This window comes from Arvicanthis niloticus, chromosome X (assembly GCF_011762505.2).
Source record: "Arvicanthis niloticus isolate mArvNil1 chromosome X, mArvNil1.pat.X, whole genome shotgun sequence".
NCBI classification, from domain to species: Eukaryota; Metazoa; Chordata; class Mammalia; order Rodentia; family Muridae; genus Arvicanthis; species Arvicanthis niloticus.
Genome location: NC_047679.1, coordinates 83770895 through 83779889, shown reverse-complemented (window position 1 = coordinate 83779889; position 8995 = coordinate 83770895). Strand labels below are relative to the sequence as shown.

Here is an 8995-nt window from a genome sequence, read left to right as displayed (position 1 = left end):
CAAACCGGTGAAATTTGGCAGTCCGATTACTGGGGAGGGTCCCCTTCAGAGATCCGTAGACCGGTGGAATCGGCGCGGAGAGGGTGGGTGGGTTCACAGTGCAGCTTGTGGCTCTGTGGCTCGGCAGGAGTTCTCCTGCATCTCGGTTTTCTTCAGCTTGGCCTTATCGAAGCTGGCGATTTCCCCCATGTCTGGCTTGTCTGCCATTTTCTTACAACTTGCGATTCTTGTTCCGAGCTCACGCTCTAGGTGCTCCCACTCGTGTTGCTGCAGCAAGAGACCTCAGCTGCATCTCTTTTTGTGTATGTACTGTCGTCATTATATTATATAAATACATGCTAATATGAAATCTGTTTATATTCTATTTTGAACAATAAATCATATTACAAATATATCTTTGACAGTCTGTGAAAGATTTCCGTGGTAGGCGCTCAGTCTCCACAAGGGTGAAGGTCTGGGTCACTCATTACAATAAGTCACTGGGCCAACAGAAGTTTCAGCTTGGCAATGTGAGCGACAGACTTAGGACCCAGGACGTTGCCTCATCAGTGGTGGTGAATATTTCGTCCTATCTGCCATTGTAATTGGTCTTAATAGCTTCCACCAGCTTAGCCACAGCACCCTGTCTTCTGAGTTAACCTGTGTGAAGGCAACAGTGGTGCATGTCTTCCTGCGGACCAGGCGCCCCAGCCTGGCCTTTCCCTTGATGGTGTCGTAGGGCACCCGCATCTTTCCACACAGGGCAGGCAGGAGAACCACCAGCTCAATGGTGTCATGGGCAATCACCACGGTGAGCTGAGCCTTCTTGTTCCCCACCAACGTGGTGACCCCCGCTCGGATGACAGTTTCTCAGTCCTTTGCCAGCAGCTTTCTTCTCAGCACAGGCCAGCAGGCTTTACTTCTCTTGCTTTGTCTCTGGCCTGTACTTGTGGGCAAGCTTAAGGGGATGAGTAGCTGTTTGCCTGTCCAGGGCCTGGGGGAACTGGTTAATGGCAGGAGGTACTTTGAGCCGCTTCTAGAGGATGTCTCTTTGTCGCTGCAGCGCTGCAGCCTGTAGTGGGCCCTGTAGCGGGGCTATCTGACAGGAAGCGTGTGATCTCTTTCGGGCTGGATGTCCTGCCCAATGCCGAAGTTCTTGGGCCTTTTCTCAAAGGATTGACCACCGTTTTGGCCTCCTGTTTCTTCACGATGGCGCGGGGCCAGGGTCACCTAGGCCTTCTTTCCTTTGGGCATCTTGCTTGGCTGGAGGAAAGAGCTGCAATTAACTCTTAACTCCAAACTAAATGTCTTTATTATAGAAAACTGAGGCAATTTCTAGATTGCTTTTACTGTCTCTTGCAACCAGTAATATGAAGTTTTGTGTCTATAGTGTGAGTTATACGAGTCATCAGAGGACAGCAGTTTGGAGAGGTTTTCTGTTTACTGAGAGGCCAGTAGCAGCCCATTCACAGTACTTCGTAATTTCTAATTCTTTTCCCTACAGCATACTCTGTAGCTAGACACTTAAAACTTTTTCACGACAGCCCCCAAATAGCCACCCCAAATATTAGCCACCAGAGTCTGATAGGTGTTTTTATTAAACATCATAAATATAGTTTTATTCATCTCAGAATCCAAAATCATCATTTTATTTAACTCCCTTCATTTTTTAAATAAAAAAATTAATGGGAAATTAAATGTAAATAATTTCTAGTCTGCTAGATTCCCAGTACCTAGATGACAGCTTCATACTCATTAATTATTTTACACATATTGGATAGGCAGGCATTACACATCTCTACAAGTATAAGCCAGAGTGAGCTGCCCTGACTCAGCACTGAAAGAGCTTGGTCGTGCCACCACTTCCATTTACACTGATCTTTCTGAGACACTACCCATGCGTCCATCAGTCCTTTCTTATTTAGGTACGTGGGATGCCAACACTAGAAAATTTCAACTGCCAGAAATGAGTAACGAAGTTCAACGTCAAAACATCAAGTCTCTTAGCTTGAGTTGAAAATACGTTAAATCTAAACGTAATGCTAAAGTGTTAATGTCATCTGTAATAAAAGCATCAAGTACAGACATTTATTAACAAATACTGAAACCCTGGGAAGTGATAAGCAAAGCAGAACTCATGGTCACCATAGTCACACATACTCTTTGTTGTGTTTCAGTGCCACATGATTTGATTCAAAGTAATAGACACTGGGGTCGTCATCTTTCTCTTCGGCTGTGTGCTGACTGGCACTGTCTTTGGCAGATGGCAAATTCCGATATTCATTCTGGCCTCTGAGGGTGGCTTACTTAATCCCTCACTTCCGTAGTTTGTAGAGTCACAACAGAGAACCTTTTCGTCTCTTTTCATCTCGAGAAATTTTGACAGAATCTCTTAAGGATGACGGAATTTCAGAAACAACCTGAAGCTGACGGCAGTCAGCTGATTTCGTGGTTCCTCAAGCAGGCAGGCAGGCAGGCAGGCAGGCAGGCAGGCAGGCAGTTACTAGTTTGTGGTCCTCCAACTTGACCTGCACATCTGACTTTGTGCTAGGCACAAAATGGTCTATACAACTGTCCTTCCTACCACCACAGAACACTGAAGTCTGGGTTTCTGAATCCTCATCTCCAGCTACTGATTCTTCCTGCAGCACACGGGAACCAGGGTTATTTTGTCTAGTGTTCCTGTCAGGCTGACAGTCATCACAGTTTATAACAGGTGAGTCACTGCCATCAACACCATTGACAGTCAAATAGCCCGTGATTTCTTCTACTACTGCAGCATTAAGTAGCCTTTCCTCACTGACATTCACCTTTTTAACTTCCCTTTTCTCACAATCATCCAATATCGATAAGCTCGTTTAGCCCCTTCAAAGTCTGCATCACGGTACTGTCCTACCGTGTTCTGCTAGCTCCTTGTCTGTTTTTTGCAGGCAAATCTTCTTCTAAACTGTTGATGGCTTCAGCTCTAAGACAGCATTTAATGTTTTTTTAAGACTGGCGGTGCTGGTCATGTCTGCCTTCCCTCACAACTCTTTAGGGCCTGCCTTTCTCGGTCATTTGTTTCTGAAGATAGTCTTCTTTTCGATTCTCGAGCACTCTGCTGTTTTCACATCAGAAGTTCTCCCGTTATTATTTCCTTTCTGACTCTGGTCTCTTCTTTGGTGATCTTGATCGTACTTGAGAATGAGAAGAGATTTCTTCTGGGTGAGCAATGCTACGATTCCTTAAAGTTCTACCACAAGAAGATTCATCCAAGCCGTTTAACCCCACTGTTGATCTTGTAACAGAAGTAGATCGGGAAGCAGCTATATATACTACAGCAAGTCTCTACCATGTGGTCATCATGATCCACTCATCGGGAAACCTGTACAACCAACGATCTATCATTGTGGAAATATTATATTTTTTCTTTATATCTTGAAGGAGATGGAGCTAATGATCTACAATTGAGTTTAAGCTTCGGGCTTTCAGACTCTCAGCTTCGGCCTCGGAGAATACAAGAACCTCTTAAACACCTCTCTTTTGAAGTGTTTCACCTAGTACTTAATGTCCAAGCATCTGTATTTATATGTCATCACTGTTAATGTCCATGTTACACTGAGACTTCAGGAATTACTTACACTGCTGTACTAGTACAACTTGTTATCTCTCACGTGGGACCGGCCACCGCGGGCCACTCCGGGAGGCGCAGCAGCCGCCTCCGGTGTGGCTGCCTTTGGCCTCTGGCCTCCGCACTGGCTCCAGCGAGCCCTCCGCTGCAGGATGTTCTACAGTGGCGCTTCCAGATGGGTCCCCGCAACTCCCTTCAATTTTTTTTGTTTGTTTTAATTATTGGATATCTTATTTATTTACATTTTAAATGTTATCCCCCTTCCAGGTCTCCCCACAGGAAACCCCTATCCCATCCCCCTCCCCCTGCTTCTCTGAGGGTGCTCCACCACCCATCCACTCCTGCCTTCCGGCCCTGGCATTCCGCTACACTGGGGAATCGAACCCCCACAGGCCCAAGGGCCTCTCTTCCCACTGATGTTCAATAAAACCATCCCCTGCCACCACATACACAGCCATGTCTACTCTTTCGTTGGTGGTCCAGTTCCCGGGAGCTCTGGGGGGGTCTGGCCGGTGGACAATGTTGCTACTCGCACGGGGCTGCAAAACCCCTCAGCTCCTTCAGTCCCTCCTCCAACTCCAGCATCTGGGACCCCGTGCTCAGTCCAATGATTGGCTGTATTTTTCAGGCTCTGAAAGAGCATCTCAAGGAGACACAGCTATATCAGGCTCCCTCCCCTCCAGTCAGCAAGCACTTCCCGGCTTCATTTTTAATAGAGGGATTTGTGCACGGTTAGCAAGCACTCCGCCCCAGGCATATACTGTTAGCCCTGAATTTTAAAAGTCAACACAATTTGTTACAAAAAAAAAAAAAAAAGTATGAGGCATAATGAGACTTCTCTTACCTATCCTTTGGGGAACCACAATTTTTTTTCCCTTTGGACTCTTAGGATCTTCCTACACTAGTGATGGAACACAAAACTCACTGAGGTTACACACACACAGAGAGAGAGAGAGAGAGAGAGAGAGAGAGAGAGAGAGAGAGAGAAGAAAAGCGAAGAAGAGGCAAAGGATCCGTGTGTGAGTATGTATGTATGTATACATGTATATATTACATATGGTGTATATGTATATGTGTATGTGTGCCGTATGTGTATATGTATGGTATATAAATATATAGTCATATATGCATATATTATATGCACACACTAATATATATTATTTTATATATTATATAAAATGACATTTACCCTTGTAGGTTCATTCCATGAAACCAAACCATTTGTACACTAAATCATGATATGGAGGCTGGGGCAGCTGATTTTTTTTTTATTACAATCAGAAGGCAAGAGAATCATGAATCTGAGGCCAGCCTGAGCCGCATAGAGACCCTAACTCAAAAATAATTTACGTAATATTACCTTAGTTTTAAAAAATAGAAAATAACGAATGCCAACAATGTAAAAAGGAACCAGGGGAAAGGCTCAACAGGTAAAGCATTCGCCTCCCAAGTCTGACTACCTGAGTTAAGTCCTCAGAACACATGTACAAAGCTGGAGGCAATGACGCGGACCTGTAATCCAAGCACTCTGTCACAAGATGGGAGGCAGACATAGGATGTAGCCTAGAATTCATGACCAGCTACCCTGGAGTATGCATCCTGACAGAAATAAAGGGGATTCTGCCTCAACAAGGTAGAAGAGATCAACTCCCCAAAATCATTCTCTGACCTTGAGATGCACACCCACTCCTAGACACACAAAATCAATTCATTAATTGTTAATTATTAATTAAAAGAATGCAAAGGGACCAAATCTCTTTCAAAAAGGCTAGCAGATGGCTCATCAGGTAAAAGCACTTGCCTTGCAAGCCTGGTGACCTGACTTTCATCCTGAGAACACCTATTGTGAAAGGAGAAAACCAGCTCTAACCTGCACACCTAAGCCAGCTCTCTCTCTCTCTCTCTCTCTCTCTCTCTCTCTCTCTCTCTCTCTCTCTCTCCTCTCCCCTCTCTCTCACACAACAACAACAACAACAACAACAATAATAATAATATATTTTTTAAACAACAACAACAACAATAATAATAATAATATATTTTTTAAAGAACCCTTTACCAATACTGATTGAAATGCCTTGGAGTTTGTTGTTGCCGCTTGTTTTATTTTTGATATGTAGAGATCAGGCTGGATTTGAGTTTGTAGCCATCTTCCTCCCCATCTCTTGTGTTGTAATCACAGGCACATAGCATTACATCAGACACTATTTGTATTTTAGTTTGGTGTGGGTTTTTTAAATTATGTGTATGAGTTGTGCTTATGCATCACATGAATGTCTGGTGCCTGCAGAGGCCAGAAGTCAGTACTGGGTCCCCAAGAACTGGAATGCAGAGGGTTGAGAGCCACCACATGGATGCTGGGAATTGAAGCTCCTCAGTCTGCTTCAAGAGCAGCCAATGCTCAGCCTCTAAGCAATCTCTCCAGCCACTGATTTGTATTTTTAACGTGGATTTAATGTGATTCAGCAGGCAGGTAGTTTTACTGAGATACATACATCTCCATCACTGCTAATGAGAATGTGAAATGTTCCAGCCGCTATGCAAAACAATCTAGCAATTTCCCAAATAAATGGAATTATCAGATAACCCAGAAGTTGTATATTATGCAAATAATTCTCAAACAAGTATTCTAAATACACACATGAACCTATAATATACACACATACCCTATGATAGGTTTAATTTATGAATTAGACACCATAATGGGTTAATAATAATAAAATATTAATTAATTAATTAATTAATAATGATGGCAATACATATAAACAAAAGTTATGTGGATAGATTTCTCTCTTTCAAAAAGTATTAGTGTTTTGTATTTGTGATTCATCACAATTGAAGTCTCCCTTTGAATGGCATATTTTCTCCTTACATTCTTTTTTAATGTTTATATATTTATTATTGTGTACATAAGTATGAGTTGCATACGTTTTACCCACTGAGCATGTTTTTGCCTTGCCAGTCCTCAATTAAATTCAACTCTGCCCGAATATGGCCCTGTCTTCATCATCAACTTCTCCAGTATTTCAACAATATTTCCCAGTGGAAATCTACTCGTGAATCTAGACAGTGATCCTTATTTATGCAGTGCACTTTCCACATACCAACTTAATTCCATGGCCAGCCCAGCCTCAGAGCTACACACACACACACACACACACACACACACACACACTTCAGCTGGAGCTTTTAAAGAGCCTGCCTGCTGAGGTTGCTGAGATGGAGGCTAAAAATTCCTTTTCTATGAAATTGTGGAGGGAAAAAAAAACTAGCGATTCACACAAGTTGTGTTACCACAGGACGTATCTGAGACTCCAGCACTCAGAAGGCTGAGCTAGAAAGATTGTCCCAAGATGAGGCCTGGCTCTACATAGTGAGTTCCAGGCCATCACGTACCAAAGAGTGAGACGCAGGCTCAAAATAATTTTTTTTTGACTTACTACCCTTCTTTAGAAAGGATCCAACATTATTAAGGACAGAAGGGACCATTAAAATATAAAGGAGGAAAACAAAGTGCTTTCAATTTCAGTATAAACCTGAAAGTTACGCCGCCACCACCGCGCCGCCGCCGCCGCCGCCGCCGCCGCCGCCGAGTCCACCAGGGAGGAATCAGGCTAGGGAAAAAGGCCCGAGGCTTTGGCAGCCCAGAGAAGTCGCCTTGGGACCGGACTAAACAGGCAAATTACTAATGGACTAGGCTTGTACTGTTCTCACTCAGAGCCTGCATCCCTACTTGAACTGGAGGCAGCTGGTAACAGTTTAAAAAAAAATCTAGGTTCAGGGAGCTTCCCTGAAGTTGAGCCCAAGTTTGTGATCGAAACTACAAGGCATTCAGGCCTGCACCCACGCAAAAACAAAACAAAACAATCGGCGAGCCTTAAAAAAAAAATTAACTCGCAGCAGAGTGTGCATAAAGAAATATTTAATGTCCCCCAAAATGTTCTGCTGACCCTCGCGTTGTTTCCTAGCCCTTGGTACATTTGGGGAGCAAGGACGACACGCCTCGGAAACCAACCGTTCTGAAACGTTGTGGGTCTTAGCTCGAAATGCCGAAATGTTGTAGAGTCTCGGCCCTAGGCATCCTCACACCATTTCTTTTCCCCCTCTCTCCCTTTTTCTAGGATCTGCTCCTTTTCTCCCTCCTCGAGTCTCCTAAGGAAGAAAATCTCCAAGAACTTTCTCTGGGAAGGCACCTTAGAGTTTTTACCTGAATGCCGGTATACATCAGTCTTCGATAGTGAGATAGTGGCGTTTTAACTACTGTCGAACCATGTGAATCAACTATGTCTCTGAGACTGGCCTTGAACTCAGGAACCTCCTGCCTCTGCCTCTCAAGTACTGGTTCAGGGAGCCTCCCTGAAGCTGAGCCCAAGTTTGTGATCGAAACTACAAGGCATTCAGGCCTGCACCCACGCAAAAACAAAACAAAACAATCGGCGAGCCTTAAAAAATAAACTTGCAGCTGAGTGTGCATAAAGAAATATTTAATGTCCTCGGACCCTCCCGTTGTTTCCTAGCCCTTGGTACGTTTGGGGAGCAAGGTTGCTGTCTCTTAGCTCCAGCTTTGTAGATGTTTAAGATGAGGCCTCGAAAACAAAACCAACCAACCATTCCTTTTCTTCCTCCACGGGTCTCCTAAGAAAATCTCCAAGAACTTTCTCTGGGAAGGCACCTTAAGAGTTTTTAACTGAATGCCGGTATACATCAGAGTCTTCGATAGTGGCGTTTTAACTACTGTCGAAGCATGTGAACCAACTATGTAGCTGAGACTGGCCTTGAACTCAGGAACCTCCTGCCTCTGCCTCTCAAATACTGGAATTACAGGCCGCCACACGACATCTACTCACAAGACTTATGAATTGGCTTCTTCAGATCCAATTATCTAAATGTCTCGGAATTTTATAGCTAAATTTCATGTTGGGTATATAATCTAGAAAATGTAATTAATATACTTGTCAGTTGAAAAAGTATTTTAACCTGTAAAATGTATTTTGGGAATTCCGTTTAGCATATGAGGACTGCCAACACCACTCCTTGTTCGCTAGTACCATTACTTAGTATAGATAGATAGTAAGGGTCTAGACTACTACTCATGCCGTAGGCTTACAGGGACACGGTCCACAAGAAGATAATTTACCTCCTAGGCAGATTGGCCAGCAGCAGCCTAATGTGTCCTCACAATTCTCCGAGTAACACAGAAGTTCCAATTTAAGGTACCCAAGGGATTCCAATTCTGTTTTAGAAGTTTCAACAGAATATATCCCTGCTTGTGGTGACCAAAGGCAACTAAAGCCCAGAGAAACAGACGCCCTGTGGTGGTGGTGGTGGGGGGGGCGGTGGGGACCTTCCTTTCTTCCCTAGGGCTCATTTCGGGTCTGCCCTTTTAAATTCTCTCCGTGCCGCTAAGCA

General features: G+C 43.9%; 1 pseudogene; it reads right to left on the bottom strand.

Annotated features, from left to right (window-relative positions):
- Window positions 1–2435: 2435 nt before the first annotated feature.
- On the bottom strand, window positions 2436–7811 carry LOC117695062 (ZZ-type zinc finger-containing protein 3-like; annotated as a pseudogene).
- Between the last annotated feature and the right edge of the window lie 1184 nt (window positions 7812–8995).